This window comes from Balaenoptera physalus (genome assembly GCF_965194825.1).
Source record: "Balaenoptera physalus genome assembly, chromosome: 13".
NCBI classification, from domain to species: Eukaryota; Metazoa; Chordata; class Mammalia; order Artiodactyla; family Balaenopteridae; genus Balaenoptera; species Balaenoptera physalus.
In genome coordinates this window covers 18,866,889-18,894,686 of record NC_138892.1, presented here as the reverse complement: position 1 = coordinate 18,894,686, position 27,798 = coordinate 18,866,889, and the positions used below count along the sequence as shown (strand labels likewise).

General features: G+C 39.6%; 1 protein-coding gene across 2 annotated transcripts in view; it reads right to left on the bottom strand.

Annotated features, from left to right (window-relative positions):
• LOC309640585 (uncharacterized protein C12orf42) overlaps nt 1-27,798 on the bottom strand; it is a 181,304-nt gene that overhangs the window by 103,064 nt on the left and 50,442 nt on the right. Inside the window, exon 1 of one of the 2 annotated variants that reach the window (XR_014252284.1) lies at nt 1,068-2,171. The gene's annotated coding sequence lies outside the window, so the exon portion shown is untranslated. Of the gene's footprint in view, nt 1-1,067; nt 2,172-27,798 lie in introns of those variants that run through there. The other variant, XM_082419541.1, reaches the window with a different exon arrangement.

Below are 27,798 nucleotides of genomic sequence, written 5' to 3'. Positions count from 1 at the left end.
AAAAATAACTAATGAAACAGCATCTTGTAGATGCCTTATTTAGCTATATTTCTGGGTTTTAGCGCTTAGAAAACCAGGTCACATTTTTCAACCAGGTCACGTTTTGCATCTCCCCACAGTTGGCCTTTTTCTTTCATCTTAACGTGTGATTTTCTACATCTCTTGATTTCTACTCTTGAATTCTATTTCCAGTCACCATATGCTTCTTTTCAGCAAGCAGTAACTTGGAGCAATTTTGCCCACAAGTTTTGGAAAGTAAAGACTATGGAAGATAAAACTAGAATCGCCCCTCCCCATGGGCTTGGGACTTTCTGATTTCATCAGTGTCACTGAGCTCTCTGGTCCTCTCTAAAGGACATTGCCATTCTCTTCATGGTAAATAGGAAGGAAATGAAGGCAATTAGAGCCCTTAGGATGTAAATTTCAGTGTTGGCCGAAAGGTTCTTTTTTTCCCAATCCTGCTTTTGTAAGCAAGCTCTGGTGGGACTAAACCTGGAAAGCTACCACAGCTCCATGACAACTGGTCAGGCCAGCCATGGCGACCATCTCCATGTGCACATCACAGCCATTTACAGACATGCATATGCACACTGCAGGATAAACATTCACTTCTGCTCTCCCCAAGAGGGGATCATTAGCAACTAGTGAGTACAAGGTGAGCTGGGGAAGAATACTATTAACGTGTCAGCCTTTTGCTTGATGAACTCAGTTGTTTCTTCTTATTGATTAGACTAAGATGAAATCATTGTCCTCTTTTCTGTATGCTGTACCACATATAAGCACTGCCTTTCTATTCTTGCTCATCAGATTAATGATACAGTTTTTTCTCAGTTTTCTCACACATATCTCTGTGTAAAGGAGAAAGGCGTAGAATGATTCTCAAACAGGGATCCAAAGTTCTATGGGAAATGTCTTTTAGCATTCTCCTTATTTTGAAATCTAAAAAATAAATCTTTCACCAGTTATACATTTTTTAATGAAGGAACAAATCTTATGTATCAAGCAACTGAACCCCAAATGATGACACAATGGACACAGTCCTGCACAAGAGCACTCCAGTTACTCACGTTTGCATGAGATAGCCTTCTCTCCCACAGGGTTGCACTGTCACAATGGAAATACCGCAGGAGGATTTCTGAAAGATTTGAAACAAGGCATTTAGAATCACTCCAGTAATTCTCACAAAGATATATTTCCATTCCTGAGTTGATCTGGGGACAGATCAGAAGCTATTCTTTTTTTATGGAATATTACTCAGCCATGAAAAAGAATGAAATTCTGCCATCTGCAGCGATGTGGATACATCTAGAGAATATTATGCTTAGTGAAATAAGTCAGACAGAGAAAGACAAATACTATACATTACTTATATGTAGAGTCTAAAAAATAATACAAATGAATGTATATGTAAAACAGAAACAGACTCACAGATATAGAAAACTAGTGGTTACCGACGGAGAGAGGGATGGGGGAGGGGCAGATAGGGGTACAGGATTAAGGGATACAAACTACTATGTATGAAATAGATAAGCAACAGGGATATAGCACAGGGAATTACAGCCATTATCTTGTAATAACTTTCAGTGGAGTATAATCTGTAAAGATATTGAATCCTTATGCTGTATACCTGAAATTAATAGTGTAAATCAATTATTCTTCAATAAAACAAATTCAAACAATGGCTGTTCAGTCACTGAGTGCCTGATATTGTCCATTATGCTGTCCAGGGTTCTAGGGGAACAATGGCGAGGCCAGACAGATACAATTCCTACCATCAAGAGTCCAGAGGAAGACTTGGGTAGTAACTACAGAATTATACAAATAAATGTAAAATTTCAACTGTGACAAATGTTATGAATGAGAGAGACAAAGAATTTTAAGAACACTGTGATGTATTAGGATGAAATGGAATTAAACATTTACACCCTTTGCCATGTGACTTTGAAGTACCTCCCACTTGAGTAAATGAAATATTCTTCCTTGTCCCACTGATGCTGAGCCAGTCCCTGTGACTTGCTTTGGCCAATGACATGTTCACAAGCCTGACATGAGCAGAGGTTTTAAATGTACATGCAGGGTTTGGCTTGGCCTCTTGTATTTCTGTTTTAGTAAGAAAAAAAAAAAATTGCCCCAGGCAGCTACTGGTCCCAGATAGGAGGAGACAAATGAAATAGATTTCATTTCAAACAAATGAAATAGATTCAAACCCACAGTCTCAAGCCAATCCCAGCTGAGGCTAGCAGAGCCTTAGCCAACTCACAGATCTGCAAACATGAATAAAAAATGGATGCTGCTGATGAAAAGCTACTGATTTTGGAATTGTTATGCAGAATGATCATAGCAGAAACCTGACTGAAACAAATATACAATAGATACAGTAGGTTCATTCAGGGAGGTCAGGAAAGGCACGCTTGAGGATATGACAATGGTAGGGAGCCTTGTAATTTTACTTAAAATACCAAACCTTAAAAAGACTGGGGCTTCCCTGGTGGCGCAGTGGTTGAGAATCTGCCTGCTAATGCAGGGGACACGGGTTCGGGCCCTGGTCCGGGAAGATTCCACATGCTGCGGAGCAACTAAGCCCGTGAGCCACAACTACTGAGCCTGCGCGTCTGGAGCCTGTGCTCCGCAACAAGAGAGGCCGCGATAGTGAGAGGCCCGCGCACCGCGATGAAGAGTGGCCCCCGCTTGCCGCAACTAGAGAAAGCCCTAGCATAGAAACGAAGACCCAACATAGCAATCAATCAATCAATCAATAAAAAATAAATAAATTAATTAAAAAAAAAAAAAAAGACCGTATCAGGATTTATTTTCGTATTTCTACTTTTCAATTTGATGCTTTTTGTTTGTTTGGTTAGTCACCGTCCTCAAGGTCCTTGACTTTTTGTTGGTCAATATTTGCTAATATAGTGCCTCAGCCTTGTATTGGCCTGGAGAGCCTGGTGTCAAGAAGGAGAGACCCCTAGAGAGCTATGACCGGGTCATAAGCATACACTACATACCAAAGAAACCAAAGGTGAGTCCACCACTTCCTCTCCTCAAGGTGATCAGAATCCAAAGCAGGAGATAGTAAACAGAGAATCACACAAATAAAGACAAATTTTCAATGATACTAAATGTTATAAAGGAGAGATACATGGGATCCAGGCATATGGGGAGCCAAGGAGTATGGATTACAGAGACTTGGACAAAACTGGAAGAAGAGACAGTGGCATCTCTGAGATCAAAGTACCAAGACTGAAGGAATATGACAAGAAAAGTAGAAGGATGTTCCAGGTGGAAGAAGAAAGGTAAAATGACTGGAGGAAACAACTGGGGGGAGGGGCCTAAAAAGCTTTCATAGCACTGAAATTGAGTGGTACTGTAAACATACCACACTGGCAGGTACAGCTGCGGACACGTGAGCCACACCCATCTGTCTTCCCATGAGGTCAGGAAATGTGTCTCTTACACAGTAAAGGAAGAATCTAATTTTACAAAGTAAAGGAAGAATCTAATTTTACAAAGTAAAAGAAGAATCAGGGATTGGAGCTACCTGATCCCTGACATCAACTTTGTACCAGGGTACTAGGTAAGCCTCCAATCAGTGTGTTTAAAGAATACAGGTGGATTCTCCCATGATCCTAAAAGGAGTCACAGAGTATAAGAACTGAAAGGGATCCTAAATCACCAACATTCTCATTGAATAGATGAGGAAAATGCTCAAGACCACACAAGCATGCAGTGACAAGCCAGCAATCACATTTCACAGTCTGGACTCCCAGGTCCACTCCATAATCCTCTGTTCAGGTATGAGCCCACATGGTCTTCAAAGTCCAACTATCAGGTTTGATTGAGAAAGCAACCCCATGTCTTCAGGGAGGAAAAGGAATCTCATTCACAAAGCAAGAATCATCAGACGGAGAGTCAGGCCCAGTTCCATAACATACATCTCAGTCCTCCTCCTCAGCAGACTTCCTGTCATTCACTCCAACCATATTGCTTCACACATCTGCTTTTGTTCTGTTGAGTAGGTAACCCTTGCCCAGAGTGGTCAGCACCAAGCACTGAATGCTGTCCCAAACCACACTGCTCTGACATGTTTCTTAAATCAATGGAGATTTCTCAGCACCACTGCCCAGAGCTCTGCAGGTTGTAGATGGAACAACTGAGTGCTATCATTCACAGAGTGTGCAATGCAAACAATGCCCCCCTGAGGTTGTTCAGTGCACCACCTGAACATATGTACACAGCAGTCCTGAGATTTCTGCTCTCCAAACAATAAACCATCATGGTAGCCAACAGTCTGAGGAAATCTTGTGCATTCTGTTTCATTCTAATAGTAGACTCTTTCTAAAGGGTAAAGGCAGCTGCAAGAAGAAAGAAGAATCAGGGATGGGGTTATCTGATACCTTAGAAAAGCTCCATCTTGAACTTTTAAGGAAGCCTAGAATGCAGGTAGAATTTTTTGGTAAACAAAAAAGCTATTGTAATCAACAAGCAAAAAAAAAAAAAAAAAAGGCTTGAAAGAATAAAGTAACTGGGATATTCATTGCCAGTCATTAACCTGATTTTCTAATGAATATGGCATTAGGCATTCATTAACAATCATTTGTGTTTATGTTGAAGAGTGGATGTATAATGAAGGTTGGTAAATGAAAGCAAAATTAAACCAGGGAATTTTGGACACTTATAAAGCAATTAACTTGTTTGGCAGTAATTACACATTGAAAGCTAAATCAAGTGCATTTAGAAAGCCACAAGAGTCGCCACATAAACCAGAGGTGCTTTGCTCTAAGATAATAGAAGAACCTCTCTTTCTTTCAAAATGAAAGAGAAAGGCAAAAGTATGGTGTAAATGATAAATAAGGCCCAGGTCTAATGAAAAGAAATACGGTTACAGCCCATATGTTAGAGAAGAGGCAAGTTACTGAAAAAATAGGACAGCTTAGCTAATTAAAAAAAGAAAGAATAAAAAAAACCCTTTTGTAACCACAATGGTGTGAAAACAGGTGGTCTGTGGCAGAGAGTTCAAGTTTTTGTTCTGTTTGTGCACATGGGCATGCACACACATGCACAGGCACACAGACTCTATATTCTTGAACTACCTATTAGATGTGTGGAGCGTAAAAACTGAATCCTCAGTCAGGTCCTTGGCCAGCCCCTGCATCTCAGTATGCAGTTACCAGGTCTCTGTCACTAGCAATTCTGTAACTTGAGTTTCCAAAACAGTGCTTGACTACAGCTTTTTTACTCGAGTTAGCACATGGCATGAAAGGTCAGCCAAGAAATGCATTTAGGGGCTACTTTTAAAAAGGAGGAGAGAAGGGCGGTGGTAGGGAAAATAAAGGTGATTCCCAGGGAAAAACCATCCTGGAACTGGTTAGAGAGCAGAAAGGAGACACAAAATTCCATGTGGTCCCAGCATTCATAAACAGAAACTTTGCTCCAAAAATACATTCACAATTCAAAACAAGAGTTGCATATTTTCAGAATTTTCGATCCTGCAATAGTCATACGAGAAATATTACAGAGGTGCTGGTTGGGTGTACTTATTTATTTTTTTGCTTTCCTCAGGTTGTAATAGGATGGTTGGGCTGGAGTCTTCAGATGAACCCGAAGGTCTGAGCAGGGGACAAAGTTTTCCTAACAGGGGTCTTGAGCATCCTCTTCAAAAAGAGCTGAAGATTCATGAGCCCTCCCCATCTGACAAATACTTTGCAAACAGGGGTTATATGTGCTTGAGGGTTGGTAACCAAAAGAACGGTTCCCGGGGGGATCCTTAAAGGGCAGATGGCTTTGTGGAAACATTTGCAAAGTGCTTGGGTATCCACTATGGTAAAAACAAATACTTGCCTTGCCTCCGGATTGGAACAGAAAACGGAAACCAGGAGATAGCTTCTGAAATCCTTACATAGGTCATTTAACTGCTACCAAATTAAAAAAAAAAAAATGTGTTTGCCATGACGGGGTGTGTGCATTTCTTTCAAGACATGTGGTCTCGCTTTAAAAAGATAAACATTTTATTTCCAGGCAGAGGGTCAAGACATTAAACTGAAAAACTCATTTCTCACTTGTTTACAACCATTTGAAATATTTAGATCATCTACCTAGTTCTAACCTAATATGGAGTGTTTCATTTGAGATTTTCTTGGTCAGAAAATTACTTCCTGATTTTGACCAAGACTTCATCCATATTTCATTCTCTTTGCAACAGTCCCAATACCATTTCCTAAGTCTTCATAAAGAAATATATCAGGAAATTCAGGGAATACACTATTCTTAAGGCACCTACTACTAACCCAGTGCTTCTTACATTTTATAGCGCATTCGAATCACCTAAGAAACTAGTTAAAATGCAGATCCTGATTCAGAAGGTCCAGAGTGGGCCTGAGATTCTGCTTTTATATCAATATAACAAGCTCCCAGGCAACGCTGATTTCCATACAGCAAGGTAGTTAGCTACTGATCACTGTAGTAGGTAGCTGGTTTTAAAAGGTTATAAGATCAGAACTAGAGGTAACTGAAGCCTTGGAAATAGATCAGTTCCTCTCCAAGAAGAAACCTGGAAAGTGTGATGGACCAGAAATTAAGCAATAAAAGAATGAATACCCATTAGATATGAAAGACACAAGGAAAGTGGTTTAGTCACCACTCCTCCTTAACACACACCTCCCAGCTGCCATAGCTTTTTGGTCCACTTCTCCAGTTGTTGACATCCAGACAATTCAGTTTACCAAATAATTATTGATATGCCATGTGCTATGTGAGGTACTGAGGATGTAAAAATAAATGAGTCGTAATCTCCATAGTGCTCCCCCAATAGGGTTCCCACACAGCAGGATAAAAGCTATGATAAAAGGATGCATAGGGTACCGGGGGAGCTCCTGACCCAGAGCTAAGGAGAAGAATGTTTAAACACGTTAAAAGTTATCAGGAAACACTTCTTGGAAGAGATGTCAGCTGAGCTGAATACTGAAGCAGGAGCAAAAAATTATCTACCTGAAGAAGAGGAAGTAAGAATGTCCTTAGCAGAGAATCAGCATGGAAAATTGTCTAGACCGGGAGAGCATTCTGACCCCAAATAAAAGAGCAGGTGTGGCCCTACAAAAACTCCCTGAATATGAAACTGGGCAGAACCTTATGGGGCCCTCCTGGATACAAAAGCCTTTCTGTGTCCCCGTTTCTTGTCTGTAGGAAAAAGATTTCAGCTTCCTAGACCTTCCCTGAGTTCCAAAGGGCAGATTCAAATAGTTACTAATTAGAGGAGTGAGGGAATGCATAAACAAAGAAAAGCCATCAAGAAACAATAGTGCAGCCACGGGGCAGGGTCCCGGGTCCTCCTCAAGGGATTTACATAACAATCTGATACACATCTCTGAGCTCATCTACAGGAACTAAGGCCCCCACCCAGGTGGAGGATGGGAACTAACACGTGAAACTCAGAGTGGTTGGAACCAGAAGGCTGATGACTGAGATCCCTGGAACACCACCGTGTTACCTCCCCACCAACCAATCAGAGGAAAGTCATATATCCTGCAGACCTCCCCACAGATTTTGCCCATAAAAACTTCCCCGAAAACCATCAGAGAGTTCGGGTCTTTTGAGCATGAGCCACCCCATTCTCCTCGCTTGGCCCTGCAATAAACCTTTCTCCACTGCAAAATCTTGACCTTTGGGTTTGTTTGGCCTCACTGTGTGTCAGGCGCACAAACTTGGGTTCGACGACAATTTCTCCACCAAAGGACTATTGAGAGGTGAGACTATTTTTATCATGATTTTGTAGATGAGAAATCTGAAGCCCAGGGGATTTAGTGACAGCTCAAGGCAAAATCACTAAGGAAGTGGTGGAGCTGAGATTCCAACATGAACCTGCCTAGTAGCCAAGCCTGTGTTAGTTCACTATATTCTGGGGTCTCTCGTGAGTGTTTCAGTGTGACTGGGCTGTGGGGTATGAGGCAGCCAGTGATCTGGTGAGAGGCTGACATTACATTTTCCATAAGGATTCCAGCCTTGAATTTTCATTCCCTCAATTAGCATTTTGCTCAATAAACAGAAAACATAATTCATCCCAGTCGCATGGTAATTTAAGAACTGCCTTGGGCTGACACTGGTTGGCAAAGAACTGTGGACCCTTAAAAAATGAATGATTTCCCTCTTGACCACATGCTTATTTATTATCTTTTAAAAGGTCTAGATTTTGAAGAATAAGATCAGGCAGCAAAGGCTGAGACCGGACCAAGGAAATTGTTGACAAAGCCACACCTAGCCCTATGGAGCCTTCAGGCAAAGTACAAAACAAAACAAAACAAAACAAAACCGCCCCCCTCTGGACAGACACAGCCCCAAGACAGGACTTGGTTTCACCAGCAAATGGGCCTGAATTTCAGCCTCCACTTATCCCCTTGGCCTGGAGCCCTTGTGTAGGGTACACCCTTCTAGCCCTTATTTGGTGGCCCTGATGTTGGCGACTTCAGCTGGGATACACAGTACATGGCACAGGGGTGAACGTAAAAACTAGACTCCAGAAAGATAGAGAAGCAGACGCAAGAGCCGTAAGTGCAGTACACACTACTCTTAGGAGTTTAACCGTGAATAGAAAACAAGAGATGAGACAGAAACCAGACAGGGTAACAGGGTCAAGTGTTGACTTTCCCCCCTAAATAATTAGAGAGACCTGGGAAAGCTTAGAAATAGAGGAAGGGGTGTGGAGGTGAGGAAGCAGGCTTAACACACAATAGTCAACTTTAAATTCAAAAGCATCAATTCCTTATTCTAATCCTCTCTTCAAGGAAAAAAAGTCATCTCAGGATTAAAAGGTTCTTTGAATGTAAGAAGATGTAAACCTAATTCCTCCTAAAATAAGCACTAAGACTCAAACTTGAATAAAATAACCTATTCTTTCCATATGTCATAATTATAAAATTGATTCCTCAGTTTCTAATGGTTAGCTGCTGATTTCAGAAGCCCAAGAATAACAATGGGAAAATGGATTTCTAATCCACATATTTATGTAATTATTGATTTTTATTAAAGTATAACTTACAGACAAGCTTCTTATTCAACAATATGCATAATCATAAACTGTTCATAACCAAAAATTGTGTATTCTTCATCGACACCTGTTGTAACAGTTTCCTAACATACAGCACTAAAAATTCATCTGCTTCCAGTTCTCTTCCTCTGGTGACTGGAGAATCCAGGAGATGGACAACTTATATTTTGTGTGGCCAAATATTAGTAGCCTCATTATAAATCTATGATCATAATTTTTATTTGAGTACAAATAAATATAGTAGACTCTTAAAAATATTAGCCTTAAGAATAACTATCAGGAATACGAAAAGTTAGGGTTTTAGTTATTCATATGTTTCATCTTTTATTGTGGGTACCATTTCAGAAGGCTCATTGAATTTTTAGGAACCTGCCAGTCTAGTCAAAAGAAATCACAAATCCTTAACTAACATATGCTAACTTTTCTTTGAGGAACAAAAGAAGCATCTTTGTTTGTTCCTCACCAGCAAACACCAAGCCATCTAAAAGGAGTCCTTTCAGTGGCAATGTTAGCAGGGAAATTCAATTGTATTTAATTAAGTTCTTCCCCCCAAAACTGCACACAGAAGCACCAAAGAGGTTATCAGAGGTCAGATGCCTGTCATGACTTTCTGACCCTCCCAAAATGCAAAATAAAAGATAGTGGTATCCCTGCTGGTAAGATGGCCTTCCACATTTGTGTCTCTCCCTTTCTGCTTTAATTTAATAGCAATCAGCACAATATGTCTGCTTTTTTCTGAACAATAGGACAGGCAGAAGTTAGATTTACAGCGCTGAAGGGGAAGGTAGGAGACAAGAGAAGCTTACTATGGCTTTTAAGGTTCAATAAGAACATCACTTTGATACCCATAAAAAAAAAAAGAAAACCTGAAAATCTACTTAACATGCATTGTTGTCAGAAGTGGACAGACGTGCACTGTTGAAATTTCGTATTGTAGAATTATCTTAAATTGTCAACTTTCTTATAGATCCTTTTTAAAAAGGATATTCAGATGAGTAAGATTTCTTTCCTACCGAAAAAAAAAAAATAGACACGGTATCTGGTCATGCATTTAGGAGTGCCTTGATTTTTTAAAATATTAGGTATTTATGTAGTGATCCTTATTTTCCAAATTTCATAATTTTCACAAGTCTACTAATAACCTTATAATGAGCAAATGTACTGACATGGTCAGAAGCACTAAATGTGTTTACGAAACCAGACAAAACTTAATTGACCGAAATGTCATTTAGGGTCTTGAATGTCTAATTACAAATGAGCCCCAGACATGGAACTTACTTCCTGAGACATTTGATGTTTAGGAAATTGCATTCTTGAGTGACATTGTAAGGAGAATCTCAGAATCAGGGGCCCAGAAGACATCTTAAAGACGATATAATCCAACATCCCAGTTGATGTTTGCATGTCCTCATAACACCCTCACCCCACTGTCATACAGTCTGTAGTTGGATAATTCCATGAAGACTTCAAACTCACTGTTTCCTGCAGCCACCCATTTCCAGGGAGACAACACTTTCATAAGCAAAAATCGAAAACCTAAACTAAAAGGAGCCTTAATTTTGAGGTCAAGAGTTCCAAATTTTAGTCCTGGTTCTGAAACCAATTTAAGATCTTGAGTAACACTTAATCTCTCTGTGCTAGTGTAAAAAGGAAGGTAAAAATATTTGTGTGATCATCTTTGAGTCAAGATCTTTGTGTTCAAATTTGTGTGCTGTAAATTTTCTTCCTGTAGGGCTGTTAGGTCAGGACAGAGAATTGGCTTCAACTTGAACATCAACTCAGATCCATTGGTAGTGGCTACCTGGACGTGACATTAAGGAGGACGCTGAAACTTTCCAGGTTTCATGGGAAACAGCACGTGTCTCAGAATGAATGGGGACCATGTGCCCATATTGACCATCGTTGCTCTGAGTAATGCCTAGGAAAGAGCCAGAAGAAGGACACTTGGGACGGTAACTTCGTTCCAGCAAAAACAGCTGGGAGATTGGGGCAGGTGAGAACACAGGAGTTATTTCTAGGAAAGAGCCAGAAGAAGGACACTTGGGACGGTAACTTCGTTCCAGCAAAAACAGCTGGGAGATTGGGGCAGGTGAGAACACAGGAGTTATTTCTAGAGTGATTCCAGTCTTGGGGATCAGAGAAACCTGACCTCTGTACTTTCAGATCAGCAAATCAGGTGAAAGGAGGAAGACTCTGTAAGTTCAGGTCCATTCACTCTCTTGACAGTTAAGCACCAGGGTCAGGAGAAAGAAGCATCAGCAGTTACTGAGCACATCACAGCAACTCTGGAGAGAGGTTGTATGGTCTCTATTCAGATTAGAAAACTGCCTGGAAGACTAAACGACAGTCCCAAGGACCTCAGCTACTAAACAAGGGGGATTTGAATTAAGATCTGTCCCCAAAATGCCTCCAAATATGGTCCAATAACTTTTACTATTCTTCTGATAGTAAAATAGTACTTTTTACTCCCTTCAGAACAGGAGTAAAGAAAAAAAGACTATGCTGCAGTGGTTTCCATCCTCTCCCATCCCTTCTAGCACAATGCACACCTGCAGGTTCATTTGTCAGCTTTATCCATTGTATCAACCTAACAGGCAACTATTTAATTTGCTATATATATATCTAAAAAAAACATTAATCTTTTATTGTAATAACACCATTCTAATAGGGATATATATTTAACCCTATTAACCTTTCTTAATATGCAAAAGTTTTAAAAGAAGTAATGGTCAAGGAGGACTTCCTGTCAAAACTATAACAACCTACACTTTCCAGAACTCTCTATTTCCATTTGATATGGTATCATTGGGTATTATAAAATATAATTATTATCCAAAAGTAAAACCACTGAAAGAAAATCTGTTAACATGGACAATTAGAGAGAGAGAGAGAGACTTAAAACTGATTACTTGAATTTCACACCCCATTACCACTCTAAATATAAGTCATAAGGAGCCCAGTACTGTTTCCCTGGTAACGGGCTGAGTGACGGATGCAGTGAGCACTGGCAACTAACTCCAGTGCTCTGAGTTTGTAGACGTAATTAAGCAGACTCCACACACACACAGGTGCCACATCTGGACTGGTTACCAAGGCAACACAACACCATCTGATACCCCAGCATTAAGCATATGTTCTGGAACTCATCCTGCTAACTAACATTTTCACTGGGTCCAAAGTTTTAACCTTTGAATCAGCACAAGTGAAATGTCAGGTTTTGGAATCAAAATGAGAAGAAATACATTGAACAGTGGGTCCTTCCTTATTGAACAGCCTTTCAGATGAACACTAAGATCATTATACCTCCACTAAACAGCAATAACCAAACAGTATTGTAATACAAACACGTTACGGTGTTCACTCCTTGAACGCTGGTCCCCAAATAAGTTAATACAGCCTCTGCCACGTGATAAGCATTTAGTACATGTAGCTCTTTGCTCTTTAATTTTTAAGACGGCTGCTGAATACTCTGCAAAATATCACGACAGTCTGTGACTCAGGCTTTACAGTAACATATGCGTTCGGAGTTTCATTTGGTTTTGAACAGAATTAAAAGTGCTGAAAATCAGACTGCAAGATATTCATAATGAGGGACAGGACACAACGGTCACCTTACATGAAGAGCAATTATTCAACATGAATTCACGGATTGCTGGATGGTGTTTTCTTGTGGAGACAGGCGCCGCTGCTACGCTGAGAAAGTGCCAAATTTTATTCATTTTTCCCTGTTTCCAGGAAGAGAAAACCCCTCTGCCTTCTTCTGCAAGTCGCTGCCTTCTTCTGAGAGGGGTCTACATGATCTAGCAGTGATGACTGAGGCCCCTTTGCCTTTGTTTCAAAGTGTTTCTTATTGGCCTTTTTGCAACTGAGTGTGCGTGCACACATGTGGTGGGGTGTCATCTCGGTTGCTTGTCTTTATTATAATTAAAGTATATGTTATTCAACAGGGGTATGCACATTTATATAAAATAATACAGAAGTTGATATAGAAGAAAGGTAGAAAAAAAGAGTTTTGACTCCCAGAGCTTTTCAGTTGATCGGAAGAGCTGAAGCCCTCAGAATCTGACAGCATCCTCTGAACCAAAAGGTTTACTGCATTATAGAGGACAGGGAGGGGTTGGCGGCGTGCAGCACTGGGGCGAGCTAAACATACTGGGGAAACAGGCACATTTTCTTGGGAGGCTGGAAACCCAGGGGTAGCCAGCGAATATTTCTGCAATGAAGTTTTAGGTTGGTTGTTTGCTTTTTAACAAGGCTCTGCAGGAATGATAAATTGGTAGGGAAAAGACATTCTCTTGAAACTGAAGAAAGCATTACAGCAGCCCACTCCCAAAAAAGAAGGGCATTTATTCATATCTGTGCCCTGTTTACTACTGTATGCAGGCAGTTGAAACAGAGTTTGCTTCAGAGAGAGCAAAGATATTTGGGCCCTTAAGGAACAACTTTACAAGCACTCTATCTACCCTGTAGAAAAGAATCTACTGTTCCATACTTTACATGATTCTGATTTTGTTTTCTTTGAAATTGGTGACCTTGAGAACTGAATTAGAATTCTTCACCTCTGTTTTAGCCTTCCATATCCCAAGCATTGGTTTCAAAGCAAGCTACATCGCTAATGAGTCAAATATTTGTTTTCACAGTAGTTACACAAAAGATATCACAACCAGTATGTGTAGGACAAAGGGTTGGTTTCTAATGTTGATGTTATTTTACTAAGAGAAGGGGCCTCTCTTTCCCCCACTCTCAAACTTGGACTTTGATAATTGTATCTTTCCCCTAAGCCTTCATATGTTACTACAACAAAAGCTACCTGAATGTTCCAGCTCAAGAACAGCTCTTTTCAATGTACAAATCACCCTCCTGAACATTTAGGAGAAAGTCAACATTGAACATAAGCCAAAAAGAGTAACATAAACATAACTTCTCTCTTCTATCCCTGAAATATGACCAGTACCTGAGTACCTATAATGGGAAAGTCCCCTAACTTAACTGTGGCACGGTCCATGTGGTGCAAGTGACCCAAATCAGAGTAAACCTAATTATCTTGAAGCACTAACCGGTCTCTCTGTCTCTTATCTCTCTCTTATCCCTCTCCTCCAATCCATCTCCCAAATTGACCTGGATTGATCTTCCTAAAGAATAGTTAACCTTCATGTTATTTTCCCTGCTCAGAAATCACCCAAGGTTCTCCACACTCCTTTGTTTGGCATTTAAGACCTTCTGCCCCTTTATCCAAACCGCCTTTCCAGCCACGGCCACCACTCGCCCCTGGACACACTCAGCTCCCCTTACACAAACCTCAGGGTCCCCACCATGCTTCACGCTCTCCCAGCTGCGTGGCAGCATCACGCTCTGTCTTCTTCCTTGGCGCTCTCCTCTCCTTACCTGTATCTGGGTCTCAATTTTAATGCTCTAAGAGGGCATTAACATTGACGCACTTTGAGAAGAGAGACTGTCTTGCTTATTTTTGAATCTCCTCTGTAGCTAAGAATGCCTTATCCTGGGTAGATGCTTACACAAGTTTTACTGGGTAGATAAATGGATGGATGCAGAAATAGGCGGGAGAAGAAACGGTTGGATTGATGGGTGTATGGGAAGATGAGGAATGAGTAGATAAGTGGATAAATGGATGCATGATTCAACGGTTGGATGAACGAACTAATGGTGTATCTTATTACATGAGATTCAAGTAGAAAAACAGTAATAATACAGTCAGTTGACAGTAAAAAATTTCTGGAAAAGAACATCAATTGAACTCTGATTCTAGTCTAATCCAACTCTGTTCACAAAGACATTTTTTAAAGATAACTTTGGGACTCTGCCCTACAGCCAAGAGCTATTTAGAATAGCTGTTTATTCCTATAACTAGCATGGGAATGGTATTTAAATTAATCTCAACCCAGATCTATTTCTAAAGTACTACCTAATCAAATCCTCCTTTCACTGACTGGGAAAATATTTTGTTTTCTCAATACAATAATCTTCACCTCTGAAAAATTCAGGTTTCTGGATCCATCAACATCTAGACACAGGCCTCTGAGATATCAAAACAAGGATAGGAAAAGCCTGATACCAGCAGCCATGTGTTCCTCTTAGTTAGAAGTGTGCAGTCTTCGTTTAAAGCCTACAGACTCTTACATAACACACAATGCTACCAAGATAACCTGATTTGCAACAAGCAGCAGATTGCAAGCAGCTATTTGGATACAGCAAGAAGGTCTGGCATAGACCAGTGTATTTACTGCAGTAAAAACTAACAATTTGTAGACAATTGCTAAGCAGAGTGTACAAAAATGGTTTCTAAAAGCTTATTTTTTATATGCAACTGTCCATTAAGTTTTTTGTTGTCTTCTGTCATTGCGTGGGGAAGGGGGATTTTTTTTGGTAGCCATATTGTACAGCTTCCTTATATTGTCTCTACTGGTGACAAAATTCTGGCATTCTTTCCACATGTGCTTCTGGTTCTCTGAGCCCATCGGTGAAACAGAGAATTAAACAGGTGAGTCCCAAACAGCCACACTAGAGGAGGGCCGCCCAAGCCAGTCCTGGGATATCAAGAAAGTGCCATCCGAACTCAGCCCTGAATGGAGGATGAGCAGGAAGGCCGCACACACAACAGATAGAAAGATGACGGCACCTCAGAGAACCACGAGCAGTTCAGAGAGATGGCAGCAGAGAGAAGAAAGGGAGTTTAGTGGCAGATAAAAGCTGGAGAGGAAGCTGGGTTTAGATGGCAAAGGACCTCGCACATCTGTAAAGGCGTTTGGAATTTATTCTGGAGGCAACGGAGAGGGAGGCGTTAGAATGTTTTAAGCCAAGGTGTGACTTTTTAAGCAAAGGTACATCTTAGAAGGGTCACCTTGGCCCCAGGTTGGAGGTTGTGTGGGTTAAAATAGACCAGAGGCAGAGTGATGACAGGGGACCCCGCCATCGAAGACCGTAAGGATCCCAGGAGAGTCCGAACGGCCCCTGCCAAGAATCCTCCAGGCTGGGCTCCCGAATTCTCCAGTTCTGCTTAGTATACACGCCAGCCAGCCCTGCGGGCCTGGTTGTGTCCATTCGTTTAACTGAACTTGGCTTCTCCAGCTTGGCCTTTACGTTTTCAGAGAACCTGAGCTGGGAATCAGCCTTTGGTTCCTTCCGTTCCTGGACCCTCTGGAGACACCTTGCTGTGCTTCCTGGAACCCGAACCCACCATCTATTCCCTCCAGCGTGCCCTGAGAAGAGGGCTCTCACCACAAAGCTGAACTTGTACACCGAGTTTTCTGCAACAAAAATTCCCATAATTATTATTAATTGTACAAAATTTTATATATATATATATATGTATATTTTATGTAATATTGCCTTTTTTTAAATCTAAAGGAAATATTATATATCACACACACACATTTTACAGGGATATCACCATAAACATAAACATAGAGGCGCAGGGGGGAAAATCCACTGAGACTACTAAAAAATGAGAAAAAGAGAGAAGGGAGGAAGAGAATGTAGAAGGGAAGTAAAGAGGCAACGAGAAGATTAAGACCAAATAAATGTAAACTCAAAAATACTTTAGAAAATAAAGTGTACTGATACCAACACGATCTATCAGACAGAAGTAGCAGAAAAACTAACTAACTAAAACGTGACGGAACTAATATTCCGGTACAGTAGCACTGTCTCAACACTGCTGCAAAACAACTGTTCCAGTACATACCCCTGGCTCTAATTCCCTCTAGTAACCGAAGGATGCAGGGCTGCCTGAAGTCTGCACCAGTGTTTCTGCAAAAGGTACAAATTAATTGCTAAAACTGTCAGGATAAGAGCCTTCCAGAGGAGTGACTAATCACAAAATCCTTCAGTCCCATTCTCTGGCCCTATACACCTGGTACATTCACCTTCCAAAACAGAAAATAAGATGGTCAGAAATGATGCCATTTGTATCTGAAATACATTCGTTGGAGCCAGAGGGAGAAATTTATGTATAATGAAGTACTGCACTTGATTAGATTTGGTGTTGAATTATTAAATCATCTCTTAAATTAAAAAAAAAAAAAGAGGTGTTGCTCTGAAGAGCAAGAATGGGATACGTCTGAGTGAAAGCTCTATTTTTGAACAATCCCTTGTCCTATTCAAATCTCTTTAAATGGACAGAAATGAATTTGAGGCCTGTAAAGGTCATGACACAAAAAAGAAAAACCCAAAATTGATTTAAAGGGGCTAATCAAGAAGGAGATTTGCAGTACTTTCAAGAAACAACCTTCTGAAAATGGTAGAGAATTGGCCAACAATTCCATTTTACTGAGTCACATGTTAATATAACAGCCAATTATTGTTCAACAAAAGCCATATCCCAATTCATTCTTGTTCATAAGGTAACGACTCTGGTCTGTGAGTTGAGAAAATAAAATGATGGACTAGACACACACCACAGAGGAAAAGTGTGGGGTAGGATTTGGGGCTTTTTACTGGAGGCAGTACATTTCATTCGAGGTCCAGAGTCTCCCGCTGGGCTCTTATTTCTAAGCCTTTTGTGTGGAATTTTCCTTTTAAAATGATACCTCAATGCAAATGTCCACACTAGTGTAAGAAAGCACTTAGCACACGCCTAAGAAACCTGTAGAATGGTCATGGAAAGCACAGAAATTTTTTCAAGCAAAAATAAAGGGAATAGAATGGAATATTTTAGGCTGTGCTAGCAGGTGGGTATTTGGTGGTTATAAAACGGGCTCCAAAACAAGTAGGACTGCAACTGTAGCAAGAGAAAAGACACTTGTGTTCCAATAATCCCGACAAAACTAAACTGCAGACCAGGGAACATTAAAAAAAAAAAAAAAAATACCCTTCAAAAGAAAAATAAAACAATGTCCCCAAAATAGGCCCTATTATGTGGGTCACTGCATACTGTGTATTTCCCCTGTAGCATTTTATCATGGTTACTGTTGCCAGGGGACACTTGATGTTCTCATTATATATGTTTGTCTTTCACATCAGAGCCAGGCTTTTCCTTTGGATGCTCCCAGAACTGTAACAAAAATAAAAATAAGGAATGGACCCCATTATTACACAAATACCTACAAAGCAGAGGGAGTGACCCCCGTGGGTCACCGTGTTGTCCCTGGAAGCATTGATGCCCTTGCCCCGGGGGCCCCCAGCCTTTTGTTACAGGGTCAAAGCCAGGACCTCGGCTGAGTATCCTCTGTGAAGAATTAACAAGTGTGACAATTTGTGGGCCCTCCCCCCTCGGCCCCCAGTCCAGCCTGCCTGAACGCTGTAAATAGAGACATCTGGATAGAGCCCTTTCACTGCAGTAATTGAAAATGAACACGGATCAAGTTCTGGCCTGTTGTATTCATAAATCTTGAGGCTTAATTACATTAAAGGGAAATCTAGGGCCCAGCACTATGGAAACTGCAGATTCTATCAAGCGCTTGAATCATGAATCTTTAAGATAAGTGGGTTTTCTCTCCCCACCCCACCCCCCGACTCTTTAGTAGGGCTGAATGGGAAATTTCCAAATCAAACCCTCCAGTATTAATGCACCAGGAAACTTCTGGGAAGATTCTGGGCTCCACTATTTGTACATGTGCTTCCATTGCACACTCACTGGGTGACATGTGTGGCATTCCTCCCAGCAGATCGCATTTTGAGGCTCACAATTAGGCATATTTCTATGAGTAACGATGACGGACTTGACAGATATTTAAACTATGCTTTTCCTCCAAGTTGAGCAGAAAGAGTGTGCATCTAGTTAAAATTTAATGAGTTTCAAAAAAAGAATTAAGGCAAATGAAAATTCCAAATGAAGTCAAAGCTCTCAGCATCCCTTCTAAAGATAACAAGTTGAAAATTATATTCCTGGGTAATCCTACAAAGTAGACATATATATATTTATATATGTATATATGAAATTTTTTATTTTCTTAATATAAAAATCCACTCAACTTTGTTAACTGAAGATGGATTTAAAAGGAAGTGCAAGGCACTGGTAGTTTGTTCAGTTTATGTTTTTGTGATAATTTTATGTATTGTATGACATTTGGGCCACTTCGGCAAATGCATGAATGGAAAGCGTTGGCACTTAACTTACTAGACACACATCTATACCAATCCCCACGCAGACGTGAAGCCCTCTGAGGTCAGGCCCCCTGTAAACTGGGCCTTTTCCAGTTTCCCCCACACCATGGGCACAAAATACATATTGTGGGGATGAGCTTATAAATGAATCCACAAACCGGATCTGTTTCTCTGAGGTCAGCGGTAATAATGTAATCTGTTACTAAGTCCCCTGTGTCTTCACTCCTTTGTTGTAACCATCTAGCATCAAATAAGAAAGATCACTGACTATAAAAACATATGAAGGATGGTGAGGAGACTGGAATAGTAGTTATCATTTACCTAGAACCTGATCTTTCAGACAGTGTGCTGAGGTCTTTATATACAGCCTCTCAAATGCTCACAGCAAGCCATCAGGTCTCGTATCATTACTTCTATCTTCTAGGTTGGGAAACTGTGGCTCAGAGGAACTAGGAATCCAAGACCACACAGTGAGGAGTGATGGAGTTAAAAATTAAATAAAGGCCATTTTGACCCTAGAGTCCATGCCATTTCCACCAAACTGCATTAATAGCTAACCTTTTATGGAGAGCTACCATTTATAAACCACTTTCCTAAATATCACAGGCGGCATAATACTGTGGTAAAACCACGAGCTGTGGGTTCAAATCCTGCATCCTACACTTAGTTGTTATGGCAGTCCAGACAAGGTGACTTCTCTTACCTCTCAAGTTCCTCTCCCTTAAAGGAGGCAACCGTCATGATAGTAGCAACAAGAGCCAAATTTGAGGGTCATTTTTAAGATGAAATAAGATAACACACATAAACTACTTAGTCTGATCCACAGTAAGTGCTCAAGAAGCAATAGCTGTATTATTCTGTCTTTCACACAAGCTTTCAATGAATGTTTTCTATTATGACTTAACTTTCTAGAAACCTCTTACTAGAAACTTACTAGAACTATGTTGGGAATGTATGAGGTATAATAGAAGGTCCCTGCTCCCTAAAGAAGCTTGCAGCTAGTGAGAGAAAATGCATTAAATACTCAGCCTTACATTATGTTATGGGCTGAACTGTGTCTCCCCAAATTCCTATGTTGAATGAATTACCAGTATCTCAGAATGTGACTGTACTTGGTGATAATCCCTTTAAAGATATACTTAAGGTTAAATGAGGTCATATTGGTGGATCCTAATCCAATATTATTATTGTCCTCATAAGAACAGATTAGGGCTTCCCTGGTGGCCCAGTGGTTGGGAATCCACCTGTCAATGCAGGGGACACGGGTTCGAGCCCTGGTCCGGGAAGATCCCACATGCTGCAGAGCAACTAAGCCCGTGTGCCACAACTACTGAGCCTGCGCTCTAGAGCCCACGAGCCACAACTACTGAAGCCCACGTGCCTAGAGCCCGTGCTCCGCAACAAGAGAAGCCACCACAATGGAAGTCTGCGTACTGCAACGAAGAGTAGCCCCCGCTCGCCGCGACTAGTGAAAACCTGCGCGCAGCAACGAAGACCCAACGCAGCCAAAATAAATAAATAAAACAAATAATTTTTTTAAAAAAGAACAGATTAGGACGCAGATAGCTACAGAGGGAAGACCATGTGAGGACACAGCAAAAAGGTGCCCATTTGCAAGACAAGAAGAGATGTCTCAGAAAAAAACAAAAAAACCCTGCTGACACCTTGATTTTGTTATGGCAGCCCTAACAAATTAATACACTATATAACATAGATTAAAAGCAATAATACAAGACCCAGTAATCCCAAGCCCAGAAGGACTCCCATAGAACTATGTACTTTATAATACCTCACACAATATGGCAATTATTTTCTCATCTGCATTACTGGGTCTATAAGCTCCCTAACAGTAGGGTGCAGATATGTTTGCTGTTGTGTCTCCAACACCTAACACCATTCCTGGTACCCAACAGATATTCATTAAATAAGTAAAACCATGAGAAATGCTTTATCCTTCCTTTCCTGTGGTCCAGGGTAACCAAATAGTTGATGTAAGAAAGTTCTTCTTTATATGAATATTATAGCTAATAAATGCAAAAGAAATGATAAAATTAGGCAATTGCCATCCTGTTACACTTATGGCAAAAATGGATCTATGCTGATTGCTTTTATACCTAATACTAAAATGATTAAAAATGGATGTTAAAATTATTATTGAATGATTGATGGGGAATTTACAATGAAAGGATCATGTTGACACCATCTGTATTCATTGATCAATCTTAAGATATCTAAAAAGGGGGTGACTAGACAGTATGCCTCGTGATGTGATACAACAAGGAGGACATAGCACCATCTTTGAAGTATCTTCCCTAAAAAATTGTTCCAGTGTCTAACTGAACCTCTAGGTCTAACTAGCTGTTTACAAAAATATAGGGGTTGGAAAAACAAGTTAAAAGGCACATCAATGAAGGATTCAGCAAAATCCAGGATGTGAGACACTTTCCAAAGAAATGACCTATTTTCTCTAACAAAACTGTGGCATGGGTTGGAGGGAAGAGGAAAGGAAGAGTGTCACAAAATTAAAGTGAACATAAAAGATATAACAACATATTCAGAGTGTGCAATTTGTTTGAACCTTGATTCAATCCTATCAAATGTAAAATGACATCTTTTGAGACAATCTGGGAAAAAGAAATGTGGACTAACATTTCACTGTGTTGATGAATTATTGTTAATTTTTGTTATGTATAATCATAGCATGGTCTATATATACAAATGTAGAGAGATGTAAATTTAGGTATAGATATGGACATTTATCAATTAATGATGCACGCTGAAGAATTTGTGGATGCAATAGCATGATGTTTGACAATTTCCATAAGAGTTTTAAAACTAACTTGATTCTCAAATGCTCCACAAAAGAGGGTAGATTTAGTTGTTGTTGTTGTTGTTTAAGATGAAAACATTGAAAACACAATTTTCTTGGTTAAGAGGTTTGCCAAGGTTAGTCAGGAAGTAGCAGGACCTGCTTCTTCCAAGTCCTACTCTGGTGCACGTGGGTGTTTCACTATAGACCCCTAACTACAAAATTAAGGATAAAGGCATAAATTTTAAATTAACATTTATTCTTATGCAATATCCCTGCTGGGTGTTTTATATGCATTATCTCATTGATATTTGCCACAAAACCATTAAACATGTGCTATTAGACACATTTTGCAGATGAACCAGAGCTCAAAGAGGTTATGTGATTTGCCCAGAGCAGCACAGGATTCCAACCCAGATCTGTCTGACTCCATATCAAACGAGGAATGCAGGCCCAGGGGGCCACATCAGTGTGGCAATCATTGCACACCACAGCTTCCTTCTTGGTGAGTTGCAATGTACATTGGCTTAGCCAAAGTTCCCAAACTTTGAACACAGAACCTTTTTTCACATTAAACATCTATTAACCTCACGTATTCCCACAGAGCACACCTTGAGGAATGCTTCATTGTTCCATGTTATCAATGGGTGAAATCTTACTATATTGCTCTCATTTTTGAATTTGAGAATGTGAATGCATACCATTAAATGGGAAAGGAATAAGTCCATTTCTTTAGCAAGAAAACAGTGGATGATAAGTGACCAGCATCATTTTTCATTGATAAGCAACTATCTTTACTCTGTCAAAAACAGTATTATTTCCTTCCAAGTATTTAGTCTCCTAAGTATTATACTTTCCAAAGAGCCCATGAGGTCTAGGATCCCTTCCCCAACCCAAGCTCAATGGAAAGTTTATTTCCTAGAATAGTGAACAGAAAAGGGGGAGGAAATTTCCATTTTTCAAGATGTCCTCACATCTTGATGTCACTGTTACTACTAGTACAAACTGAAGGCTTTTGGCTAAATTTTACAGAAATGAGTTAAATTTTTTTTCTTCAGATGTGAAGACTTTGAACTAAAACTTGATCATGAAGAGAAAAAGGAAAAGTGGGGCAACAATTTCAAACTGAGCTGCTTTAAGAAATGCTTTCCACACATAACCGAAAACCTATCACCTCTTCCTGTTCCACCCGTTCGTCCCCAGTTTTCTTACATCTCGGGACTCAGACATCTATGTGGACCTGCCACCCAGGAGCAACAGCCTCTGAGGATGTGAGCAGCTTCATCTGGGTATGAATGACTGAAGCTCATCACGGAAGAGTCTTCAGAAGCAACAGCAGTGGGCTGAGAGCTGGGCGCTACATCAAGCAAACCCCATCTTCAGGATGTACACAGCAGCCTCCTTTATCTTTCAGGTCTGGTACAATTTTTAGATGGGCAACTGTGAAACCAGGAAATGTCTTCTCTAAAGAAAACCAAAACCTTCTGTTGAGAAAGGGAGAAATGTCATTCCACTTCGAAGGAAATCCAATCATCAAAGACAAATTCTTCTCTCTTAAAAATCAAGAATCTGTTTCGTAACCTTTAAAACTTCCACTCAAATTTTCACATGCTCATTTTCCTCCATTTTTACAACTTTCCTCTAACCTCCATTCCATATTATAAAATCTGGTGTACATATTTTTCCCTAGATTTTTACAAGAAGATAATGCCACCCACTATCTGTAACAAACGTGCACACACACTGCCATTTCTTCACAAAAGCAAGGAGAGGTGCGACTGATGATCTCACACCTGCTTTTCGGGTCTCACATTCACAAGGGGACGACAACTCTGTGAGCTATGACATTTGCAAGCACTGGACAGCACAGATGGGCAAGTCAACAGATTGCTGGTTTGGGCACCCAAGACCTTTAGCAGACTGAAGACGAGGAGGTTCTCCCGGAAAACCCTATCACTGACATTCCAATCTGGCAAATGGAACCCTAGACTGGTTCATTCTGGCTCCTTTCTGCTGAAATCTATCAGCCCTCCATTCTGTACCCACATTTCCTGGTGCAAACTTTTTTATTCCCATCCTGATATACACTGAATTTTCATTTTTTAACAAATCATCAAATCACAGTGCTTAGAACAATGTAGATCAGTTTCTTGAATAAACAAATAAATTAAACACCTTCTATGTGTCAGATACTGTCCTATATGCTTTCCAAGTGCTACAAATTATATTTTGAAAAGAGAAAGAAAAAAGAAATGAATTAAAGAATCATGGATATATTAAAGAGTAAAAAACAATTTTTCGTATCATTCAAAATGGAAATTGCCTTGCAAGTTATATGTATGCTATTTCTCTCTATTTTTTATATTTATATAATTATATATTTAAATTATATATAACATAACTATTAGATACATTAATTATATTTTATATTTAATTTTGTATAATTTTATATTTTATTTTATATAATTATAGGTAATGTTTAATTATAATTATATATGTATAATCATCTATCTATATATATATAATTATCACCTTCTCTCATATACTCATTCATTCAACAAATATATACTTAGTTCCTATTAGGTGCGTGTGTCGCCCTAGGTGCTAAGAATAGAGAAATAATCAGGGCAGCTGTTAAACCTGCCTAAAAGGAGTTTACAGTCGAATGGAGAGAGCTGCCAAGTGAAGATGGGGAGGCTGTAAAAAGAAACTTAAGTTTTGAGTTTGTTTGCAGGCTAGAGAGGAGGTGCTGGCTAGCATCTTCCGTACTTTAGAACGAACTGACATCAAACAGCACAAGGTTCATTTTTCAAACACCTAAGCAGAGGATGTTAGTTATCACTGAATTTTTTGTCAAGGTAATTGTATTGCTCACCTTGTTTCTATGACTAAATAACAGGGGTCTATTTTATATAATAGAAAAAAAGAACAAAACCTGAAAGAGGAAACTGATACTTCACTGGACCCCCAACTCTGCTGGATGTTTCCACATTCATACTCTTAGTCAATATCCACGAACCTTAACCATCACTTTATAAGCCTCACATTCGCTCCACTCTGCAGATACGGGAAACCAACAAACTCTGGAGTTTAGGTATTTTTCCCAAAACAATCCTGCTGGTGGTGCAGAGTTGGGATTAAAACAGTAAGGACTGCAGTAAATGAAAGAGCACAGGCTCCGCTGAATCCTTAGCCATGCCAGAAATCTGGATTTCTAAGTGAAATCTCCGGATTTTTTTTTTAATTGGCAATAATTCAAAAACTTTCAAAACACTATGCGGATAAAACAAAACACACCTGTAATCAAATGCTGATGTCCATTTGAAACCTCTGCTCTGCAATGTTTTGCTCAGCTGAATTACCCAACTGAATTAGGGAGACAGGTACCATAAAGACTACTAAGGCAGCATAAGAAGTCATGTTGACTCCTAGAGGAAAACATAGGCAGAACACTCTTTGACATAAATTGTAGCAATATTTTTTTGGATCTGTCTCATAAAGTAAAGGAAATAAAAGTAAAAATAAACAAATGGAACCTAATTAAACGTAAAAGTTTTTGCACAGCAAAGGAAACCATCAACAAAATAAAAAGAAAACCTACTGTATGGGAGAAAATATTTGCAAATGATATGACTGATAAGGGGTTAATATCCAAAATATATAAACAGCTCATACAACTCAACATCAAAAAAAACAAACAACCCAATTAAAAAATGGGCAGAAGACTTCAATAGACATTTTTCCAAAGAGGATATGCCAACGGCCAACAGGCACATGAAAAGATGCTCAACATCGCTAATCATCAGGGGAATGCAAATGAAAAGCACAATGAGATGTCACCACACACCAGTCAGAATGGCTATCAACAAAAAGAACACAAATACAATTGTTGGCTAGGATGTGGAGAAAAGGGAACCCTCATAAACTGTTGGTGGGAATGTAGATTGGTGCAACCACTGTGGAAAACAAAAAACGAAATAAAAAACTAAAAATAGAACTGCCGTATGATCCATTCCTGGGTATATATCCAAAAAAAACCCCAAAAACACTAATTTGAAAAGATACATGCACCCCAATATTCATAGCAGCACTATTCACAGTTGCCAAGACATGGAAGCAACCTAAGTGTCCGTCAACAGACGAATGGATAAAGAAGATGTGGTATGCATGTATGTGTGTGTGTGTGTGTGTGTATATATATATATATATATATATATATATATATATATATATATATATGCAAACACACACACACAATGGAATATTACTCAGCCATAAAAAAGAATGAAATAATGGCATTTGCAGCAATATGGTTGGACCTGCAGTTTATCATACTAAGTAAACCGGACAGAGAAAGACAAATATCATATGACATCGCTTATACGTGGTATCTAAAAAAAGGTACAAATGAACTTATTTACAAAACAGAAATACACTCACAGACATAGAAGGCAAACTTATAGTTACCAAAGGGGAAATGGGGTGGGAGGGGGGGAAGGATAAATTAGGAGTTTGGGATTAACATATACACACTACTATATATAAAATTGATAACCAACAAGGTCCTACAAATTTAGCACTCAGTATTTTGTAATAACCTATGAGGGAAAAGAATCTGAAAAAGAATATATATACATATATATATATATTTTGAATATATATATATGTGTGTGTATATGTATAACTGAATCACTGTACTGTACTCCTCAAACAAAAAAAAAAATTTTAAGACCTACCTTTTCTGCTCTCCTAGGAGTCTTTGGTTCTTTTCCTTCTCATCGGCACCACCCTGGTCTGCCCTTTCCTCTGCTCCTACCAACACTGTCTGAGAAGTTTCATCTCTCTCCCACTCGTCCCCTTAAGGTGTGAGATTCCTCTTCTACTTTCATTGATTTTCCTCTTAATAAAAGACCTTGTTTTGTCCTTTTTGTCCTTTTCTCTCCTTAGAGAGGAGAAGAAGAAAGATGTGAACCTACACGTTAATTTTTATCCTGTCAAGCTCAGAATAAGTATCTATGAGTTAAACTGGAGACATTTAAAGCATCTGCTTGTACAATATTCCTTTTTACTTTATCCACGCTAACTTCACTTACTAAGAATCCAAGACCTACAGATTCTTCTTTGTCTACTTGATGTTGGTGTCAGTGATGCTTCTAGAACAGACCCCCTTTGAATATGAAGGCTTTTGACATTTATAGGACATTTTCTGGCAACAAAAGGGGTTTTTCAAACCTTGTCAAAGGTCAGTCAAAGACCTTTCATCCCTGCCTTAGTTCACTAATGTTTGGACTCAAAACTCCACAGTTTTAGAACTGCCATGTTCACTGGACCAGGAAAAGCAGACTTTTAACTCAATATCCACCATTCTTGTTATGCAAATAACAGAAACATAGCACACATGAGAAAAGAACTAAGAGCAAAACATAAAGTAAGCATTTGGAAATTGAACATTAATATGTCCTCTGATGTCCGCTTGGGTACAAGGTACTGCATGCATTTCCATAAAAATCAATTCTTGCTTAAAGGTGGAGGTTTATCAGTAGACCTTTGAAATTTGGTTGCAGTCTCCCTCTTCAATCTGAACCCACCCGCATTCCTTCTTTTAGAAATTCCTCACAGATTCAAGGCTGTTTCTTATGTATTACTTTATCAAATAAATTAACAATCTAGGAAAATCCTTTATGCAGTCATTTGTTATTTATGTTTTCTTTGATTTCTAAAGTAATTAATCTGCTATGAAAAGTTCGACAGGATGATGAAAAGACTTCTCAGAGGAAGAGATTATCTGGTCCGAGTGCTGTCCTGAAAACGCAATTTCTAAGAAGCCTAAATAGTCCACACATAACACAGAGAGAAAGAACACCTGAGCCTGATGTCTCCTCTCCCTTTTGTG